Source organism: Watersipora subatra, chromosome 7 (assembly GCF_963576615.1).
Source record: "Watersipora subatra chromosome 7, tzWatSuba1.1, whole genome shotgun sequence".
In the NCBI taxonomy this organism is placed as follows: Eukaryota; Metazoa; Bryozoa; class Gymnolaemata; order Cheilostomatida; family Watersiporidae; genus Watersipora; species Watersipora subatra.
In genome coordinates this window covers 49333545-49357193 of record NC_088714.1, presented here as the reverse complement: position 1 = coordinate 49357193, position 23649 = coordinate 49333545, and the positions used below count along the sequence as shown (strand labels likewise).

Here is a 23649-nt window from a genome sequence, read left to right as displayed (position 1 = left end):
AACTAGCTGCAAGCGATTTTTACAGTATGTTTGTAATAATGTAGCCAGAACAGTGTAAGCTTTTTAATTAGTGGCTTGCCTAATGGCCTGTTCATGGTTTTCCAAACACTTGTTATGAAGTCAATTAACACTTTGATGCCGTATAGGCCGTGGGCCAAGACAGTTTATCTTGCGTTTCCATTGGCACCGTTTTTCAGTGGAAATTTCTGCAGTGATTTAGACTAATTATTGTATGGATAATTCAAAGCTGAAAAAGTGCCGTAGCTGTCATTTCCACTTCTTTAAAAGATCTGGCAAAAATGACATTTTAGGATTTATCTCCCCTGTAAATACGATTTCTTCCATAGAAGCATCAAATTTGCTAATTTTATCTAAATTATCTTGCAGTGATTTAGAATACCAGGAGAGAAGTCAAAATTAACATTCTATATATTGTTGAACATTCTATATCCTACGATTGTTACATGCGCACTAAAACTATATACATGTACATATGTATATGTACATGGATATATAACTGTATAGTTTAATAGCGTCATTTTACAATACGAAATAAAACATTATAAGAATATTTTGTTTTATAAACTGACACTGATGAATCATAGAAAATAATAAAAACACATTGTGAATACTTTGTATGTGTTTGAATGATAATGTCTCTACTTTTGTAGAATATATCTTTTAAATTTATTTGGTATTATATCGTTTTTGTAATTAAGTATCAATATTTTGTTGATTTCTTAACATTAATATCAAGAGATGATTTTTTTAGTGTAGTTCTGCATGATCATACTATGTTTGCATAAATTTGTTGCTTGTTTGCTATTTATTTTTAGCACTGTTGTGAAGTAATAAAATACAAACTATTTTAATTGGTTTTAATGCATTTACAACTTTTTGGATAAAAATGTTAGGTAAACCAGCTGTTTTAGTACCTACCATTCAGTCCTTTCTTGCCATGACAATAACCAGTCAGCCAACATCCACATTTGCAAACTATATTTGTTGTACAATAAATAAAATGCTATGAGTTTTTTATATTGAGGAAAAGTAGCCAATTTACACATAAGTTCAAAAGATAGACCACAATCATCGAAATCAAACCATCAGTTTTAAAGGTTTATATTCAAAAAATAACTTCTTGCTAATTCAATTCATAATTGGTTTGTTTATTATTCACATCACATAACACTTTGATTTCATGCCTGATAAAAACCTGCCTATAAAAGCTCAGCTGGCAGCCATCAGTTGTGCATTTTATTGCAAAATTTGGGGTAAGGAGACTTAACTCTTAAGTGTGTACAAATTTTACCTATGAATTCATTAATTTTGGACACATATCCTTGAGGAGACAACTCCAAGTTCAAAACTACCTCTAACGAATTTAAAAATATATCCTCGATAGGAGACAAAAATGTTCCGCCTCCTATTATCAATTTGCTATACACATTTTAGATAATTCTTATATATACGAAGGCCTCTTATTAGGGGGCCTCCCATCCTACATATTTTGAGTATATATATATATATATATATATATATATATATATATATATATATATATATATATATATATATATATATATATATGTATATATATATATTTATATATATATATATATATATATATATAACCACAGTTTGGAGCGTCTAAAAAGGGAAGCTACAATAGAAGCTCTAGAATCTGCCAAACCGCAGCTAGTAGCACTCTCGGCACGACTGAAGCGGTACACCAAAGAGCGGGATAACAAGAGAATGAACAAACTGTTAATCAATAATCCATCTAGAGTGTATTCCCAGTTCAAAGGTGAACTGCAGAAGCCAATGTCTGAGCCTCCCCGATCTAGCGCTTCAAAGTTCTAGAAGGACATCTGGGAGAAAGAGACTACTCATAACACCACTACAAGTTGGCTGAAGAGGCTCAAAGAAAGCCACCAACACATTGTGGCGTATGAAGAACTGGGCAGCACCTGGCCATGACATGATTTAAGCCTTCTGGTTAAAGAAATTGACATCACTTCACACTAGAATGGCTAAGCAGATGGAATGCTTAATAGAACAAGGTGACCATCCAGAATGGCTGACCAAAGGGTGAACTGTACTTCTGATAAAAGATCCAAAGCAGGGGCCGATTCCCAAAAACTATCGACCAATAACGTGCTTGCCCACCACTTGGAAACTGTTCTCAGGAATAGTTGCAGACAAACTGGAAGAGCACATGAGTCACTATATGACCAGGGCTCAGAAAGGAATTGGGCGCAACACCCGAGGAGCTAAACATCAGTTACTGGTGGATCGGACGATCTGTCAAGACAGCAGGAGAAAGCAAACCAATCTTGCCATGGCTTGGATTGACTACAAAAAGGCCTATGACTCAGTTCCCCATAGTTGGATACTTGAGTGCCTCAGTATGTACAATGTTCACCCTGCTCTTATGGCATTCATCAAGATGTCAATGACCAAATGGAAGAAGGAACTGGAGGCTAATGGCAAAAAGCTGGCAAGTGTACAAATTAAGCGAGGCATCTATCAAGGTGACTCCTTATCACCGCTGCTCTTCTGCATATGCCTAAACTCTCTAAGCATTATGCTGGAGGAGACTCGATATGGGTACCAGTTTAAGAGTGGCACCAAGATAAACCACCTCTTCTACATGGATGACATCAAGCTGTACGCTAACAAAGAAAGGGACATTGATTCGCTAATACACCTCACTCAGGTATACAGCAAGAACGTCGGAATGACCTTCGGTATTGAGAAATGTGGAAGGCTAATTCTTAAGAAAGGCCATTCTATGCTCACAGATGGCCTAAGAATGCCAAATGGTACCATCAACGATATAGAAGAAGGGTACAAGTACTTGGGGATTATGCAAAGCAACATCAACCACGAAGCCGAGGTACGTCACAAAGCCATTACCAAATACATGAAACGCCTTCGGCAGGTCTTACGGAGCCATCTCAATGCCAAGAACCAAGTCATGGCAATAAATACCTACGCACTGCCAGTAATAAGATATCCAGCAGGCATAATAAAGTGGACTGACGAAGCCATCAAAGAAACAGATATAGCAACTCGTAAACTGCTGACCATGCATGGAGCACTCCACCCAAAATCTGATACTACTAGATTGTATCTTGATAGAAAAGATGGCGGTAGGGGACTCAAAACTGTACAGCAGACAGTGAAAGAGAAGGAGCAAAGCATCAAAGCATATGCAGCCTCCATGGCCATCTCAAATAAGTTGCTAGCTGAATTTCAATCGGCTGCTCTTACAACGGACCTACGCCCTGATGATGAGAAAATTGACTGGCACACGAAATCTCTTGATGGTGCTTACCACCAACAAATATCTAAGGTTGGTGATCTTTACCAGACATGTATGTGGCTGAACAAAGGAAACCTAACAGCCAATACAGAGTCGCTAATCATGGCAGCCCAGGAGCAAGTGCTCCCAACAAGGCAACTCCAAACGAAAATCTATCACACTAAAGACGATCCTAGATGCAGACTGTGCAAAGATGCACCTGTTACCATCCAACACATCATCAGTGGATGCAAGCAGCTAGCAGGGAACGCATACACTGAGCGGCATAATCATGTCGCAGGTGTTGTGTATAGAAGTCTATGTGATGAGTATGGCCTTAATAAACCACATTACTGGTGGGAAGCTCCTGGTAAGGTCAATGAAAATGACCGCGCTAAGATCCTCTCGGACTTCTACATTCAAACTGACAAGCATGTCCTAGCAAACCAACTAGATATAGTGGTAGTAGACAAGGAGAACAAGAGAGCTACTATAATAGATATAGCAGTACTCAATGACTACAATATAGCCAGCAAAGAAAAAGAAAAGATAGAGAAATATCTCTCTCTTGGAGAAGAAATTGAAAAATGCTGGAATGTAAGAACAACTGTAATCCCAGTAGCTATTGGGGCACTGGGCGCAATAACACCGGCGCATAAAATGTGGCTTGCCCAAATACCAACAACAATCAACTCAGGTGAGTTGCAGAAAAGTGCGCTATTGGGAACAGCTAAGATCTTGAGGCGAGTGCTCAAACTCCCAGGTCTCTGGTAGGAGACCCAAGTTAGAGCAGAATTTACCACCCATACGGGGTATCCGGGATGAGAAAACAATTTTTTATATATACATATATATATATATGTATATTATATGTATATATATGTATGTACATATATTATATATATATTCAGCTCAATCAACGACCTTATTATCCTATTATAAAAATCATATTAATGTAGCCATTATCAATTTAATTCTCAATTATTTTATTATACCACAATACATTAGCTTTAATTTTTAACTATGAGGTCAACAGAACACTATTTTCTCATGAAAACCTCAATAAATAATATTCACAAACAAACAAACTTCTGACGATGGCAGCAGTTTCTGACCCAGCGTTATCGAAAACAAACCAAGTACACGTACCTAAATGCTATCGCGGGGCCTCAATAGCCGCCGTAGTAATAAAAGCCTAGATCATTGTTTGTTGAGCTGATTGGTTAATGTGACCATTAAACTTAAAACCCCTGGAATGGCAATCACGTGACTTTTACGTTGTTAATAACACGTAACGTGTGCGCCATATTGGAAAGCTAATCGAATGCTAGTTCCGTTTGTAAATAAACGGTGTAAAATGACAGAAATGTACATGTTGAATAGTTATTTTCCAGCTGGGTGTTAATGAAAGCTACTCCTACACAACATTTAGAGTGCCCTGATAGAAGAAAACCTATTTATAACATATGGAGTGGGATATATCAAATGATAAGTAGATGTATAATAGATTTTCGTGGACCATGTTATTCATACAAACTGTTGTATTAAAAATGTATAAACCCAGCAAATGATATATACAGGCAAATAACAACTGTACCATTATATTAAAATTTATATTACATACGCATAAATGCATATGGAAAAACTTAGCACATGAAGTATTTCGATAAAAACAACACATAGGTATGCTGCCAAAACAGAAACTGTTTTCAAGATTTAAGTGATAATAGCTTATGAATGTATGATATATATAATACAGTATCTGTAAAAGATGGAATGAACTACTGCAACAACTAAACGGAAATTAAAAACAGTTGTAATAGAGAATAATCAAAATAATGCAAACAAGGAAAAGCAGGAATTAGTTGAATCAGATGATTAAACTTATACATACACGTTACAGAAACTGTGTAAAAGGAGATTTGTATAGAAGTGGATATTGAGCCAAGGTGCATCAGTTTCTTAGAACTAAATTAGATTAGGAATAACATCACAACAACAGCTGCAGATGAATATTACAATGATTATATTGTTACTGGCCTTTAAAAAGTACTAATTTAGTATTGTATGCCACAAAGATGCACCTAGCAGTTTGAGTGTAGGATTTTAGCATAATGATGCTGTCGGAGATCATAAAACGACTGAATAAGGTTTTTCATCAATGACGCAGTGATTGGGTATGCCATCTGCCGTATCCGTAAGGTGATTCCCAAAGCATAACACATCACTAGATCTTACACTACTGATAAAATACACCACACAATGGAGTGGATCTGGCTTTGTATGAATACGAGAGTATTGATCTGCAACTAGCAGGATCCTGATGACATCATCTGATGGACGCACCAATCCTCCATTTTTTTGTAGCTTGAGTAGAGTATAGGATCGTCGGTACTGGATACTTGACTTAGTGGTAACCAGCAACTGACGGCCAATGTCATGACAGCACTTTAGTTAGCTTTTGCACAATGTAGCCAGCTATGTAGACTATACTGTTACCTATAACAGAAATTTGACATCTGAAATCATTGAGTTCCACAAACTGATCAACTTCTGGAGTAGCCTGTATGATGAGAATCTCGTTTTGAGCAGTAACATTACCTGTCTTGCTAGCATCTGATTATGCACCACATTTGCTGATAAGTTTGCGAAGGTAGCCTTAAACTGAGTAACAGTAGGATTATTATTCCAACCCCCTAAACAAAAGCATCAATTGTAACAATTACATAAAATCAACAAAAATGAATGTCTTATTTACATAAACATAGTACCCTTAATAAACAACAATACAACTAATAAAATAAACGAAAATAAAACAGCTCAAAATGCCACCATATCGCTATGTAAAATGAAAATGTGGCAATTTTCACTGGAAGTCATTCACACTCAACTTAGGCATAAAGCTTAATGGTTGACTTGCAACAAAATTCACATTACCGTTATTTGATATGAAAAGATTCACCATGTCTTACCCTGTTGTGTTGTAGGCAGGGTTGTTAAAGATCGATGATTTTTTTTAAATCAAAAAAATTGATTTCTATTGTTTTATTTGATTTTTCTTATTTAAATCAATTTTTTTTGTTCCAAAAAGATGTTTTGTGTTCTAAATTGCAAGTTATTGCTATCAATTTGGAATTTATGATTTGCAGGAGTATTATGTAGTTTTATTGCAACAACTAGGAAATAAAAAAAACATTTACACAGTTGATACACGATAAAAAGGACAGCATAATTTATGCATTAGACATTAAATCCCAGAAACGAAGATGAAGAATCACAGAGAACAGATCACACAACTGCTAAGCTGCAGACATATTCATAGGCACTCGCTGTGGCAGCTGTCACTGTTTTGGGTGCTGTTTGAGGTTTCTAAAATTTTTTTAGATATGTGTCATGATCACAGAAACCATGGTTGAGTCGGGAGTATAAGATTTATAGTTATCTGCTCTAACAGAAGGAGAAAATTCTCAGTTATTTTGCAAAAAAATTTTGATTCTAGCATAATTACAGCAGATTTTATGGTCAATAGACTGAATGCATGTTTACCATCAGCGCGAAAACATAGTTCCGAGAAAACTGGTGTTAAAGTCTGAGAAACGAAAACCGATGCAAAGTTTTGTTTACATTTCAAAACGTCATAGCAACCAATATTAAGAGGTTGTGATATTTATCTAGATTTCTGTCTTTATATCAAAAACATTATGCTGAATTTAAAATTCTAAACAGATTTTGGCTGGTTGTCATAGAAATGGCTGTATATCTATAAGAAAATGTATTACCTAATTTTGCAGATATTAAAAACGGCTTGGCAGTGCCACGATATTGAGCACAACCGTAGTATGATCAACAAAATGTTTAAAAAAATAATAACAGTAACATATTGCACATCATCGGTCACTCTATACTTCGATCTTGCAAATTCGAATAATTTTTCTTATAATCAAATCTTATAAAATTGAATAATTATTCTTATAATTAAATATTGCAAAAATCTTATAAGAATGGTTAGGAATATATCATTGTCATTCCCTTTACTTACACTGCTTTTGGCATCAGTTGGAATGCCAAAGTAATTATTATAAGTGTCCATAATGTCAGAATTATCTTTCAAATCGGCAAAAATGAAACGATTATGTTTTTCGGACGCCATTTTTCAGTACTTCCTGTTGAGCGTAGCAACAGTTTTAAGGGGTTTTTCCGAGGTTTTAAGACATTTATTATCTAAATTGACTTCAGATTCAGAAAGATCACTCTTTGATTGGTCCAGAAGCATGTGTTACAAAATCCTTTCCAAAATTATAAATTCAGTTAGTGCAACTTTAAAGTCGAATAACTCAACTTCGTGATTTGCGACTTAACCATGGTTTCTGTGACCGCGACCCATATAGCTACTTTAAGTTGAGCAACCTTGCAGCACTGTGCTTGACAATATGGTTTTAAATTCAATCATTAAAAAGTATCATTCAACATTGAAAAATATTACCTTTAAATGACTTCAGTCGAACGTTTTAACCTGCTGTCAAAACATGGATCATGGAAATGTTCGTTGCAGATAAGTGCTCAAAGATCAGGCTTATTCACTCTTCTGCGGTTGCGATACTATTATAAATAACGAGAGTTCTCAGTTGCTTTGTTTGGAAATCTAAAAATTAAAATGAAACTGTAGCAGTTAGTTAGCAACAGTAGTAATGACAATTAGTCAGTCAGCCAAGGTAGTTTATCGTTCAGTTTCGTTTCTACTTAATTTAAACTAAGTTTTGTAACTATAGAGTTATGTAAGGAAGTTTGTAGATTCCATTTCTTATAATTTGCCCCAAAATCTGTTGCACATTAAATAATTATTTGATTCAAGACATTGACATTTTATTAGCGTAGCCGGCGCAACAGTATTTATATATAATCTATCGGAATGTGATACGGTTTGTTATGAACATTGACCAATGAGCATCAGTTTCCGGAATCGGCAAACTGATGAAAGTTTGCTAAAGTCGTAATTGAAGCGGTAGGAGCGATTGATGATCTAAATGACTGCTATAATTGCTACTGACGCTTGTTGCATTCATCTTGAGGGTAGCTCATCAAAGCCTGAAACTGTATCACAATTGACAACAGTTAAAGTAAACAAGATAAAATAATGCTCTAACAGATGGGCTGCTGTTTCTAAACAACTTGAACATTCACATCTAAAGAAGTCATCAACTGTTACATTATTAGAGGTAAGATAAATTATATTATTATTATTATTTGATGGTGTAGCTGCTGTATATATTAAATTAAAAAAACTTCTTGGAAGTTTGTAAACATCAACATTTTTCACTATGAACCTAAGGGTGGAAGGTATGTTAAATACAATTAATCTCTGTTATTAAAAAAACATTGCTTTTTAATCAGTCAGCCACATAACAGAAAAGTGACTAGAAATAAATTTTCGTTTCTACTTTAGTCAAACTAAAGTTTGATAGTGGAAAACATTCTCTATATAATAAGGAACTTGTTTATAAACTTTTGCCCCAAAATTTCTATGCACGTTTTCGAGTTATTACCAAAATTGTTATCGCAAAAATTTGGCCAATTCGCAATAATTGTCCTTATTGTGCCAAAAAGAAATATTTTGAGAAAGGCTGTTACTATCTTTATAATATATGTGCATAACAATCAAGTTATGTTTAAAATTATATCCTGCAAACATGTACTGTTGATTTACCTCTTTTGTAGCAAAAGTAGAATTGTTTCTTATCTGCAAGTAATACAAGACGGACAACTCTGAATTCTATATTTAGATAATAGATGTTGACTAAAATTGGATGAAGATTTGACAAAAAATTAGAAAAATAGCCCAATTACAGATTTACTTAATCATCAAAATTATCAAAGTCCTCCTCAAAGTCACTGGAAACATGCTGTGCATTGTCCAAACATTTTTCCTTTGTTGAATCTTCTATGACATTTCTTATTTGTAGACCACTATAATACAGTTCTCTGTTTACATTAGATGCTGAAGACGGTATCGACTGACTAAGATTACAGTCTACAGAGTCTTCACTGGTTGTTGATGATCTGGCGAGTCGAAAACTGTCATCTGCCACAATATCAGACAGTGAAGCAGTATCAGCATAGACAATTTCATATCGAGTTCGGTTTGCAGGCTTGTAAAAGACCAATCTGTCAAACTGCTTATGAAGCTTTAGCTGATACTTTAGCTTAGCTGATGTCCTGAAGCATAAAACAATAAAATCTAAATTTTGTGCTGCATGAGGCACACAGCACAGAACACTTGCTTATTGCTACATAAAATTACAATTTGCACACCGAACGAATACATCTTCTACCTAGTTTGTAAGTCAATCTCAAATGAAACAGCTACTAAACACCTATAGGTAAGTGTTCCAAAATCACATGTAACTAGGACAAACGCAAATTGGTTTTTGGCTGGTTACAATGACACCTAAATGTAGGCTCCTCACATTAAAAGTAAAGGAAGTATTTATATCCCGCCTTATGTACCAAAGCTGGTAGTTCTAAGTGGCTATAGTACAATGAAGTGTCACTATCACAGCACACAGGACATCCAGTATTTTACACCAAGTATTTAACATAACAATGAAAAATACATACATTTAAGAACGCTAAAAACAGAAGTGACAAAATTCATTTAGTAACGAGCATGCCAAAAGCAATGTTTTTTTTAATCACATAGATTAATTGTATTTAAAATACCTTCCACCCTTAGGTTCATAGTGAAGAAAGTTGGTGTATGTTTGATAACAAGACATGATATCGAACCTCGGAGGCTACAGGATCCGCGTCTCTTACATACATCAAGATTCTATGATCATTTCTTATTTCAGCTGCTTTCTTCAGCAGCCCTACAATCCAGTTAAATAATAAAGTATGGAAAAAGATAATTGACTAATGGAGATTCGAGCTACTATTAATTTCAAGGAATTAGTACAAAAAATATAACTATATTAATATAGGCCTACCCGCTGTAAAAGTTTGGGTCTGTGATAATGCTTCCGATTTCCTTTTGTGAGTACGCTTAGATTTTATGAACTTTCCCAACCATTGACATATAATGCAAGTAGGATCAAGAACAGAGGTTCGTCGACGTGCCCTCACAGTTGAGCTAGGGCGTAAAAGCTTGGCAGTTGGTTCACTTTCAGAGTTTTTAGTTTTCTCCTCATCAGAAGATGGGACGCTCTGGTAAACATAAGTATACTCATAAGAAAAAATAAGTGCTTTGTTGGGTACAGGCCTAGTACATGAATATGTAAAGATAATTAGCAGCAGCAGCCCATGTAACCTTCAGTCTCTACATGCCAGTTATTCACATGCTGCTACTTACAATAACAAATTGTACTTGTCTGATTCACAAATTTGCTAGATTTTTTATAAGTTTTTTAATTTAATATATACAGCAGCTACACCATCAAATAATAATAATAAAATTTATCGTACCTCTAATAATGTAACAGTTGATGACTTCTTTAGATGTGAATGTTCAGGTTGTTTAGAAACAGCAGCCCATCTGTTAGAGCATTATTTTAACTGTTGTCAATCGTAATACAGTTTCAGGCTTTGATGAGCTACCCTCAAGATGAATGCAACAAGCAACAGTAGCAATTATAGCAGTCATTTAGAACATCAATCAATCCTAACGCATCTTCATCGGTTTGCCTATTCCGGAAATCGATCCTCATTGGTCAATGTTCATAACAAACCGTATCACGTTTCAATGGATTCTATATAAAGATGATTGCGCTGGCTACGCTAATAAAATGTCAATGTCTTGAATCAAATAATTATTTAATGTGCAACAGATTTTGGGGCAAATTATAAGAAATAGAATCTACAAACTTCCTTACATGACTCTTTAGTTACAAAACTTAGTTTAAATTAAGTAGAAACGAAATTTTATTTCTAGTCACTTTTCTGCTATGTGGCTGACTGACTAAATAGTATTATTACTCTTATCTCCTTACTGCTAGCTAGATCCAGGTACAACAATAAATAATATTATAAGCACGACAAACACTTCCTTCAAATATAAATATTTAGAAATAACCTAATGGGTTGTAGTTCCAAAATATTAATATAAAAAAAATTCAAAATTTAAATAATAAAAAACCTTCGTTCTGAAGGAAGAAAATTTCACTCACTAGCTTACAAATTTATCTAATCACCGACAAAATACAGTCAAACTCATACACTCAGTAGTGACACTGATCGACTCTCACTCACCCAGTGACTAGTATAGTAGAACTAACTAGTGGCAGTACTAACTAGTAGTAGCACAACTATTAGTAGTCGTAGACTTGAGCAATAGTAATAGAACTAGTGGTAGAAGTGACTCACTTGTGAAATGTCATGCCTTTTCCTTTAAAAGTCCATTCTTGCGGTTTTTGCAGTTCATGGAATAGCAATAGCACTGTGCACCTACACCCTTATCTCTCGTACATAAATTATTAGTAGTAATCTCAGTAGTCTGTTCCTTTGATTGAGCGGTGTATTCGTGACCTTCCATAGCTGTTAAATCTGAAATTAGATTTCTTTCTCACATTGAACACAATGAAATTAGCTTGAACATTAACTGATAATGGCGTCGGCCGGATTTCCGTACTCGCAAATGACCTTTGCCTTTTCAGAGGTTTTTAGTTCAATAAATGTGACTATATTTGCATAGCGTAAGAAAATAAACTGTTTGTGTATTTCTACTCAATCTTTAAGTTGATTGATTATTGCTGAAGCATCACTAGTAGATATGATTAGCAAATTAAATGATGTTCTAGCATATTAGTCAGAATTAAGGTTGTTATAGGGTTATTTTCACCTGATGCTCAGGTGAAAATAACCCTGGAAAATAACTGTACACCATTTGTTCAGGCTGTCCCTAGGAGAGTAGCGGCTGCGAGAAAGGATATGCTGCAGAACGAACTCAATAGAATGGAACAGCTAGGGGTAATCGAGCGTATCGAGAAACCTACTCAATGGTGTGCACCGTGCATAGTAGTTCCCAAGAAAAATGGTAAATTACGGGTGTGTGTATAGACTTTACAAATCTTAACAAGTCTATAAAAAGAGAGCATCACCCCTTGCCAACAGCAGAAGAAACGTTAAGTGAGTTGAGAGTTTCTAAGTTGTTTAGCAAGTTAGATGCTAATTCAGGGTATTGGCAGTTGAAGCTTCAGCCTGCTTCCCAAGAACTTACCACCTTCATTACTCCCTTTGGGAGATACTTCTGTAAGCGATTGCCCTTTGGGATTAGCAGCGCGCCGGAAGTATTTCAGAGAGAGATGCAGAAAGTGTTGGTTGACTTGAAGGGCGTAGTGTGTCACATGGATGACATACTCGTGCATGGAGCCACCAAGAAGCAACACGAAAAACGTCTCCATCATGTTTTGGCTCGGTTAAGAACAGCTGGAATCACACTAAATAGAGATAAGTGTGAGTTTGGCGTGCGGGAGACTAAGTTCTTAGGTCATGTGATAGACAGTAGAGGGATTCGAGCAGATCCGGAAAAGACTAGAGCCATTTTAGAATTCCCGACTCCTTCCACTAAGAAGGAGCTACGACGTTTCTTTAGGATAGTCAACTATCTAGGAAAGTTCTCCCCTCGGCTAGCAGAGTCAACAGGACATCTACGTAGGCTTCTCGGGAATGACTGTGAATGGATATGGGGTCCTGAGCAGATTGAGCAGTTCAGACACTTGAAAGAGCTGCTGGCAAAGACTCCCATTCTCACACCTTATTCAGTGACAGCCGACACACTGATTAGTGCAGACTCATCATCTTTTGGCTTGGGTGCAGCACTAATGCAAAAAATTGAAGGTGACTGGCGACCAGTGGCATACGCTTCTCGTTCTTTGTCTTCTATCGAAAGAAAATATGCTCAGATTGAGAAGGAGGCGCTCGCAATCTGTTGGGCCTGTGATAAATTTTCCTACTATATCTTGGGGAAAGACATTCTGATAGAAACAGATCACAAGCCACTCGTAGCTATTTTGGGTACTAAAGAATTGGCGAAGTTGCCCATTAGAGTCCAAAGATTTCGCTTGAGAATGATGACATATTCATATAAAGTTTTTTACACGCCCGGGAGTAAGCTCGTCTTGGCGGACGCATTGTCTAGATCGACCTCGCTAGAGGTAAATGCCATGACAGAGACTGGAGAGTCATGGGCTGACGAGAGTTTGGCCGAACTACCAATAGCTTCAGGCAGGCTGGCTAGGATCAAAGCGGCGCTGATAGCAGATGACGCAGGACGATTTTTGTTAAAATTCACCAATGAGGGTTGGCCAAACAGTAAGCAGATTCCCGATGTGGTAAAGAACGTGTACACATTTAGAGACTACTTGACACAAGTTGATGGCATCATATTCTTCATGAACCGAGTTTTCATTCCTGAATTGGAAAGAGACAATATACTAAAAGACATACATAAGGGCCATCAAGGAGAATCTAAGTGCATCAGGAGAGCATCGGACATAGTATGGTGGCCTGGAATGACCCGAAAGATCAGGAAAATGGTGGCTAGGTGTGAGTTGTGTGAAAAATTCCGTCAAAAAGCAAGGGAACCACTGATCTCTACCCCTTTTCCTGAGCGTCCTTGGTGGAGATTGGCGACAGACCTTTTTGAAATGCAGCAAAAGTCTTACCTTATCACAATCGACTATTACAGTCGCTTCATTGCAGTAGATGAGTTGGATGACTCAACGGAAGCTCACGTAGTTTGCGGTAAGGTGAAAGACATCTTTTGTACACTAGGGGTGCCAAACACAGTAGTGACGGACAACGGTCCTCAGTTTATGTCGGAAAAGTTTCGAGAGCTGCTCAGGAAATGGGATGTGCAGCATATAACCAGTTCTCAAAAGAATCCCCGAAGCAATGGGGAGGTTGAGAGAGCTGTTCGTACAGTGAAGGGTCTAATGAATAAGAATCTAGACTGGAAGGCAGCCCTGTGCATGTATAGAGATACTCCGCTGGCTAATCGGTACTCACCCTCACAATTGCTAAACAGCAGGTCTATGAACTCTTTGGGTATTCTATCAGACCATAAGATAGATGTCAACAGACTCAAAAAAGTTGAAAGAAACCAGAGACAAAAACAAGCTAGGTGGTATAATAGCAGACATGCAGCCAGAGATAGAAGCCCTCTTGCGATGCAGCAGCCGGTAATAATTCGAGACCCAGGCACAGCCCCGAAACAGGCTATGGTGATCGGCACTAAAGGTCGCGAGGTCGTAGTTCTTGGAGCATCAGGAAATTTGCTTCGCAGAAACAGGGAGTTAGTATCGAGGTCACCGGGGAAGATTTCCGGCAACACTCTCCCAAGTTCCAATGACTCACAAAGTACTGTTAGGCATGAGCACACAGGAGATGTCTTTTCTAAAGATTTGCCTGACAACCCACATCTGGGCCAAGAACCTTGTTTTCCTGGAATTTTTGGTGATGGCCTCCCTGGCGGGGTCCAAACCCCTGGTTCCTTGTCTAGGACTCCAGATAAACAAAAATTACATAGACCCATAGAGCAGCCGATCAGTGAGACTAGACCATCGAAATCTCCTGAGAATCTCTCACTTGAATCTCCTGTTAAGAGGAGCCGCTATGGTAGGCAGTTAAAAAGGCCCACTAAATTAAACCTATAGTTTCAAATTCATTATATCCACAAAGTTGACTCTAGATATTATTTATCCCAGGAATGAAGACGCTGGTGCTGGGAAATTCCATTGTGACGGAGTTGAATGACTCCTCTTGGAGAACCATTTCCATACCAGGAGCTGATTGGATAGATCTGCTCGAACACATATTTAATAATGTAAATTCTTTCAGGGATTCCATCACATACTTGCACATAGGTCCAGTGAGATTCACTAGGATGACACATGATAGGGAATGTATACTGATTGACCGCCCGTATGGTACACCTAAATCTATACTACGCCCATGGTTACGGGCACTCAGGGCTAATAATATTAACATAGTGATCTGTACAATCTACCCAGCGTGCCTCAATAGGTACAACAGGAGTTCTGCTATCAAGCACAAAAATAATACCGAACTCCTCAGAAGCCTAGTTGTTATTGAAAACCAATTAATAGTTAACTTTAACATGCAAAATAATTGGGCTACTCCATACCTACATAAGAGACTTTTTACTAGGAGACATCACTCTTATGCATTCAGAAACTATTTCTTGAGGGATGGGCTTCATCCTAGGAGACAAATAACGAAGGATTGGATTAAAGAGATAAAGCGGGTCAACCCTACAAATCATTTAAGAGTGAATTGTCGTTAATAATATGTTATAGCTTACAACAACAACAACAAAAAATTCATGAAGTTTTACTCACTTTTCATAAAACTGTATATATGACTAACATGCTCCACCATTAACTTTATCTAACCATCGCAACACAAAAAAAACATGCACATGATACTGCTGTTCGCGTGCGAATGTATTTTAGTGGGTATTTTAAGGTGTGAGTGCACCTCTGGCAGAAGACAACTCCACGTCGGAAGGAACTTGAAGGGGAGGTGTCTGATTGGTTCGACTAATCCGATGCGCATTAGAGGACGGGGATAAGGCTACGGAGTCATTCGTCAACCCGGAGGCTTACTAGAAGGATATGGCGCCTTACAGTGCCTCGCGTTGCGCGTTCACAACTCGAGTTGTACAACTCGAGTTGCCGTGTTGTCCAACTCGAGTTGCCGAATTGTACAACTCGGCCTGGGTTTACGACCTCGAGTTGTGTTACCTATGCGCAAAACTAACACGGGTTCGTAAAGAAAGCAAAGTGAGTAATTGGGGTGTCTCATTTACAGAAATTTAATAATAATTTAAATATGTATACATATTTAAATTATATATATTGGCGAGATTTGCGCATATTCATTTCTATAAATATAAAGAGACAAAAACAATTGTAGAATGTAAGAAGCAAACTAAGAACAATCTATATGAGAACCGAGCAGCGAAATTTTTTTCCCAAACAGGTTTACAAACGGCAGTAAAATTTTGGCTCATGATTGGCTTTAGTAATTGAGTTTTAGTAATCAAAGCTTACATCATTACATGGAAAGTCAATAGTTATAATTAGAGAAATACACAAAATTTCAAAATTTTATTCAAAATGGCTTAAATTAATGAGTTTTAAGTGAGCGCCTCTTACGTTTAAACAGCACTTTTTGAATGATAACATCAGTTTTGCTACGTTATTTAGAATTTTGTGTTTCTTTCTAATTATAACTATTGATTTCTATTGTAATGATGTAAGTTTTGGTTACTAAAACTCAATTACTAAAGCCAATCATGAGCCAGAATTTTACTGCCGTATGTAAACCTGTTTGGGAAAAAGAAATTCGCAGCCAGCCGAGCAACTTCTTTTTCAAATGAAAAAGAGTCATCTCTCTAGAATCTGACAAGAAACTGAATGAACACCGAAAATGAACATAGAAATTATTTCAACAGCGTTTAACGATGCACACAAAAAATTCCATATAGCTAGAGAAAATAAAATGATGAGATGTTCTCAAGCCGAGTTGTTGAACTCGAGTTGCTGTTGAAAGAACTCGGCTTGGGTTTTGATGAACTCGAGTTGTGCAACTCGAGTTGTACAACTCGAGTTATATTTACAAACTCGAGTTGTACAACTCGAGTTCTGCAACTCGAGTTGTACAACTCGAGTTGCAAACTCGGCACAGTATAATTCTAATAATTCGCTATTAGTTCTAGTTTTACAGTACACACATAGTTTAATTTCTATTAGCTAACGGGTGCCTCTTGATGTACCATCGTTAATATAACCATATCTACGGTTATGCTACCGTAATACCAATATATTGCACCTTACTTTTGAAAAGTCGTGTTGCGCGTTCACAACTCGAGTTGTGCAACTCGAGTTGCAAACACGCAACGCGTGGCACTGTAAGGCGCCATAAGAAGGACGTCAACGCTCGACTAACAGGTATATATCCCGAGTATTCTTATACTCTTCAGTGCTGTCTCCCTTTTAAAAATGTTACGCAAACGCGCTCCGTAGCGTACATGCCTATTTACGACATTTATTCATCAGCCTAAGTTTTCGGCAGATGTCCGACTCTCTCAAGGTTAACCATAGATCTATCAACTATATTTTATGAGTTATACTGTATAGTTAATAGGTATGTGAGGCAAACACAAAACGAGGTTACGAATCTGAAGAGTTCAAGCCTGACAGATTGGAAATTCCATGCAGTTTCGCTTTTTCGCGATTTGCTCTGGCCACCAGTTCTTGTATTGCGAGCAGAGACATCAAGCAACATCTAACATTTTCAAACGACGGTAAACCAGCTATATATTACATTTTTGAGTTTTTATAACTAAAGACATAATAATAAGATTTTATGTATATGTTGTGAGTCAATAACGTGAGAAAGCATTTTGTAACTGGCAAATTAAATATCTTGTAATATCGCCTACCATTTGCACTGTTATAAGAAAACAACGTGAAAAAAATATTTCCTAAAGATTTTTATAGCAAAAAACGCTCACAGTTTCAAGGTGACGATAACTATAACATACTAGCTGTTTTAGTTAGCAATGTTCCAGTGTGCGTTATGAAGATACAAGTCAGATATATTCGTGTTGAGAAATTTGATTGATATAAACTGCGCAGGAGTGAGTAGTTCTGTGTAGCTTTAAATGCAACAAGGATGCTTTTGCACACTTTTACCACATCTTTATGTTGCTTTTAATACTTTCAATCATAAATCCTAATAAAAGATCGTTAATAAAGTAGATTGTAACAAATAAAAAGCGATAGAGAATATATTTCAAGTCTCCATCCTGTTATGACGGAATCTGGGCGTTCTTAAATACTCGAGTTTACAAGAGGGAGTGAGGGGATTAACAACCCGAGCGAACTAGCCACACAATCCCGTATAACAATGATTATTAATTGCACTCGCTTAGAGCAAGAGTTTTATTCGTTTAATATATTATTTCCTAAAACATTATTAATATTAGTTTTACTAGCCGAGATACGTAAGTAAATGTTTATTACATGTTTGAAGTTATTATTAAAAACTTAATAAAATGGAAGTACACAGATATCTGTAATACCTGTATTGAAGAGAGAGTGCACGGCCAGCTGGGCACTCCTTCTAGGACGTCCGCAGCCAGCCAGGACAAAGCGTGGATTTGTTTGTTGGGTCAGTCAGTCAGTAGAAGGATCGCGCACGTCTATCCACCAGGAATCCAGGAGAGAGAAGAGCACACGCCACGTAGAAAGTGGGATCAGATCTCTCTCAGCTCCGGCAAGTGTAGACGGGATCACTTCGGTTTACAGTCAAGGGAGGAACGGTTATCACGAAATTATCTCACTAAAAGAAAACTCGGGCTATAGTTCATGACTCCAGACCTGCTGGTACGAATCTATTGGCTAAGGAAAAATCGCGCCACCCGTAGGCTAATTCAAACGGCAATTGCGATGCAATGCGATATGCGCCTTTACCGCAGTACAGCGCAAGCTAGTGCTGGGCACGGGTAGTAATACTCGTTGAACTCGCGGGTTTATCTTCTCTCGAGTATCGGGTAATAGAGATTTCGGGTATTCCGGTCCTTCGGGTTCGGGTTTTGACTTTCAAGTTCGAGTTTTGGTACACGGATCCGTCGGGTAGTGTTAACAAAAACCCGGTCTATTGCATCCTGCGCTCTTAGTCTGGGACCACAGGGCATCTCTGTGTCATTTTTGCTAAGGAAGCATGACAATGGAGTTTAACGAGTCTTTAATTTAATAGATAGAATAAAATATATCATACCTTATTTACTATGCCTACTAGAAATATTGTAGTCAAGCAGTGATCACTTGTCATTAAAAGGTGAGAAAAAATACTTACATCACATTTTATTTGCGCAATTAGCCAAATCGGCTTCGTAAACAAATCTATGCCATTTTTAATACGGCGCGTGTTCGCTATCACCGATAACACATAGGTCCTTAGTCTGTTTCCGCTATCGCCTTGTTAGAAACAGCTATCAGTGTTGATAGTAGCTTTGATAGCAGCGCTGATAGTGAAAATTTAATAACTCTGTTTAAAATGATTACCACAGCTAGCTATGATGGATTACATAATTCATTATAACCAAGTTCTACTAAGCCAACAAGCCTTACTAACGGAAAAAGCCGATAATGTAAAGTTTTTTATGATATTTGGAGCACCATCTACTAAAAGTCAGAGGTACATAGAACATGCTTAAGTATTAAGCTACCATAGACCCTATCTTCTGCCACCTGTTGACACGAAAATGCCCTGTAGCCCCAGACTATCTTGACTGTTTAACAATCCACCTGTTAACGCTGCGAGTACGAATGTTAGTCAATAAAAACTGAAAAATGATAAATAAATTGAAAAGAAATATAATTGCTTTGTAAATTTGAAGATAAATCTGTTTAGAAAATTTAAACATAAAATCCATATCAATAAACCCAATACCCGAAAAACCCGTAGGCAAAGAAATACCCGAGCCTAGCACTACTAGCTACCCGATACTCGAAAAACCCGAACAGAAGGGGCGGGTCTAAACCCGTTGACCAAGAAGTACTCGTGCCCAGCACTAGCGCAAGCCATGAGAATCAACCCGGCGTTGGGAGTTATCCAAAGTAAGATGACAACTCCAAGTCTCAATAGGTAATTAAAAACGGCCGAAACCAGATATAACAATCCTATTTTGTAATCTAACGCCTGAGCTGAATCACACAATATGGTTATGTTTCGATAGAATCATTGTGTCATAAAAGATGCTTACTTGTTGTCTTACAAAGATTAAGTCAGTAACTTGTCTAACTGTTATAGTCGACTAAATTGATTGCCATTATGTGTAGAGTTGCAGCCTGTTTGTAGATGGTAGATAGGGATGTTGAGTTGCTTGTGCAAATAGTTTAGGATGATAAGCCTGTTGTTAGTGATGATAGTTTGGTTCCATCTTTCTTTCTTTTTATTTTGTAACTCTGACTTTTTGCTAACTACATTTACAGCCTTTCTTTCTCTGTTTTTTTTCAATGTATAAACATTCACTACTACTTGACTGGCCTCGTTAGCTTATATGCGTAACCCATTATTTTATTTATTATTTGCAAACTCACTATTTCAGCCTTTATAGGCTCTAGCAGTGTAATGCTGGTATGGAGTCTTTTGGACATGTCCTACAATGCTATTTTAACAATCTGTTTTTTGAGCTATTTTCATTTCAGCTTTTACTGATTAACTAATAGTAGGTTAACATTATGGTGCTTGTGTCTCTTCTCTGTTTGTCTTTGGTGAACTGAATGCCTTATAGCTTGTTGGCTGGCTACTTTGTGAACAGCATATTTTTATAGTGCACATCATGTTCTACCAATTCTTCCATACAATAGCACGGTGGTCACAGTTGGGTAGTTTGTAATGAAATTATTATGAACTTGTTTTATACTAAACACAGGTTAATCAAGAAAGTTGTTGTTTGATATGGGAAATTTTAAAACTTAGCAAAAGAGAATAGCTTAGTTAACAATTCTGTACCAAAATGAAGAGGGGATTTTTAGTCAAAAATAAGTTGTGCTTATTAGTTCTTCATTGTAGATTTTTTGTCATCTTACAGCGCATCAAAAAGTACTTATTTTTGGCCGCAGACTAGGCTTCTTCTTGCAATAAGTTTATCATATAATTGCCTTAATTTGGCAATAACAAGGTGCAAGCAGCACAAACTGCCTAATTGTTATGCTCCTAATAAAACGTAAACCTTTGAGTATATTGTTAGGTGTATACTGCATCAACAATATGGCTGACTTTCAATTGAGTGAGGACTACAGATGTGGATATTGTTACCAACAGTTTAGCTCTATGACTGACCCTAAAGAACTCCCGTGTCACCATGTCTTCTGTAAAACATGTTTAGAAGGGGACTACTCGGAACATAGCAATATCAAATGCAGATCATGTTTGTAAGTAAAATATTCTCTCAAATTCCTAAAGGTAGGTTGCTAATAGACCTGGTTATTATATATTTATTTTACAATTACGAAGCATGGTAAATAGTTATTATGATAATATTCTAAGACATATTCATCCTGATGTGCAGCAATGACTTCTGCTGGTGAGACTTTGTGCTATACACTATGATCTCACTAGATTCTCTACAATAATATCATACTAACATCAGTTACTGCACTAAATACTGTTCTTGAACTACCTTCTTTACTAATTCTAATTTGATCATGCTCAGCAACCTTGTTTATGTGCACTGAGTTATGGTAGTTCTCTTAATGTATTTGGTTTTAAATTGCAGAGATCGGCACTCTAGTTAAAAGGCTTGCTCGAACCAGCCTTAAGGCTTAATTCCAAATGATTTGAGTATTTGGTAATTTGTAGTTGCTGTAGAATTGAATTGACTGGTGCATCCTATTGGTAAACATTGAATTGAATCGGCTCATTACTGTCATCATAGAGGAACTGACTCAATTCTCTATTTTTAATAAGCAAAATTCATCAAGGAAAAATTCACCATTGCTTATTTTTATTATTACTGCATGCTGATTATTGCTGTGTAGAGAAACCTCCATTAATGACACTGTGTGCTAAGGAAACCAATCGGTTATTTCATTCTCACCGAAGGGAAGATATCAATACAGTCGAATGTTGCCAGCTGCACGCGTTTGCACAAGATCTCAATATCACTGCACATACTTCATTGGCTGATAGTATTTACTACACAATAATGGAGTACTGTAAAGTTCCGTGGTTTGCCTGCACACTAACAATAATCTTAGTTAGGCCGTTTTTATTACGCTGCAGGCAAGTATAATTTGGTTAGGCATATACACGTTAGTCATCCAATGGGTATGTTTAATTTTATGCTCATATTTTCATGGTTATATTTATTGTTCTGTCTTCATGAATACTAGCCTCAACTCGTTCGCTACAAAAAGCCTTTATAATGACCTGAGTATATTGTTCATTTTGACGGAAAGCCTTTATGATGGCTCACCTTAGTACTTATACAAAAACGTTGATCGCAGATCACATATAGTTAGCAGATCTAAACGTAATAAAATTAGGATGTTAGGATATTAGTCTGTCAAAAACAAACCAGTTAGTTGTTGAAACCACAGCATACCATTGCGGTTTCAATTTGTTTATCTCCTTCCTGTTTACTATGGACGAAAGGAAAAATTGTAAACGGCAAACTAAACTTATTTCTGCTGATAATCTTCTTTGATATTTTTTCTATCAAAGAATATCTGTTTGAATTTTAATCAAACTGAAAACACAATAGCGTCTTTTTTGCATCCAGTTTGACAAAACTACAGAAATATTAAAAATTCATTTTGTGTGTCAAAGGCATTGACTTTCATTAAGGTTAAATCTTTTGCAAATTCAAAACACTTTAAATTAAAGTTCTATGACCTCTTGACCTCTTAATTTTCGAAGACTTATAAGAGTTTTCTAAACTATAGCTTGTACAGTGAAAATGCTGATTGCATGCCAGTAAAAAAATTTCTTGCCATGGCCTAAGTTCATAAGAACAAGCAATGAAATCAGAAGTGAGAGAATTGATATCTGCTATACAGTCAAGAGACTTAGCGCATACGGTAAATTAGTCATTACGGTTTATTGTTGCTTTGATATATTACCATTTGTTACTTTTTGTAAAAATTGAATTAGTCTACAAGTGAAAATTGAATTGAACCAATCATTCAATTTAAGATAGCTAAGGATTGAAAGTTTCATTGTGGTGTTTTGCGATGAATTGCGAATGGAATCGATTCTCACACGACCTATGATGCAAAATAATTGAGATTGAATTGTTAATCTTTTGATGAGAATTGAATTAAATTGAGTTATTTAAATGCCCTAAAACATCTCTAGTAAATTGGACATATGTATTATCTCCACGAATTTTGTAAAGGGTAACTACTTAAGCCGTGGTCACACGGGCACCGAACCGAACTAAATTACGCAAAACGACGTCGTTTTCAGCTCTAAAAAGTTCGGCTGAGGACATTTCTGGCCGAAACGAACTATTTCGGTACTGCTCGAAATTTCGTGCCGAACCCTTGCTCTTATTGGCTGGTTAAAATTCTAGAATTCTAGCGAGCACGCGTCACATTTCTTCTTACGTGCGTGTGAGTAAAGTTAAAAAACAAATGGGACGATACTTTTATTTTGTTAAATAAACAACATGAAGCAATTTACGACAAGGTTCACCCGGACTTGTGATTGGGTTGCATAAATGTAAGATGTTGCACTTAAGTTTTGCATAAATGTAAGGGAATGGTTGTGATTTTCTTTCGTGTAGAATATAAGTAATGTGTCATATTCATCCT

At 36.7% G+C, this 23649-nt stretch overlaps 1 protein-coding gene and 1 long non-coding RNA gene across 2 annotated transcripts in view; one reads left to right on the top strand and one right to left on the bottom strand.

The window, feature by feature from the left end:
• The window catches only part of LOC137400858 (uncharacterized), a 259198-nt gene that overhangs the window by 147862 nt on the left and 87687 nt on the right, over positions 1–23649 (top strand). The gene's annotated exons all lie outside the window — the stretch shown is intronic.
• Positions 10030–10979, bottom strand: LOC137401032 (uncharacterized). The gene is made up of 3 exons (XR_010979277.1): positions 10766–10979; positions 10291–10507; positions 10030–10173 (listed from the first exon to the last, which is right to left on the bottom strand). It is a non-coding gene; the product is annotated as an uncharacterized lncRNA (long non-coding RNA).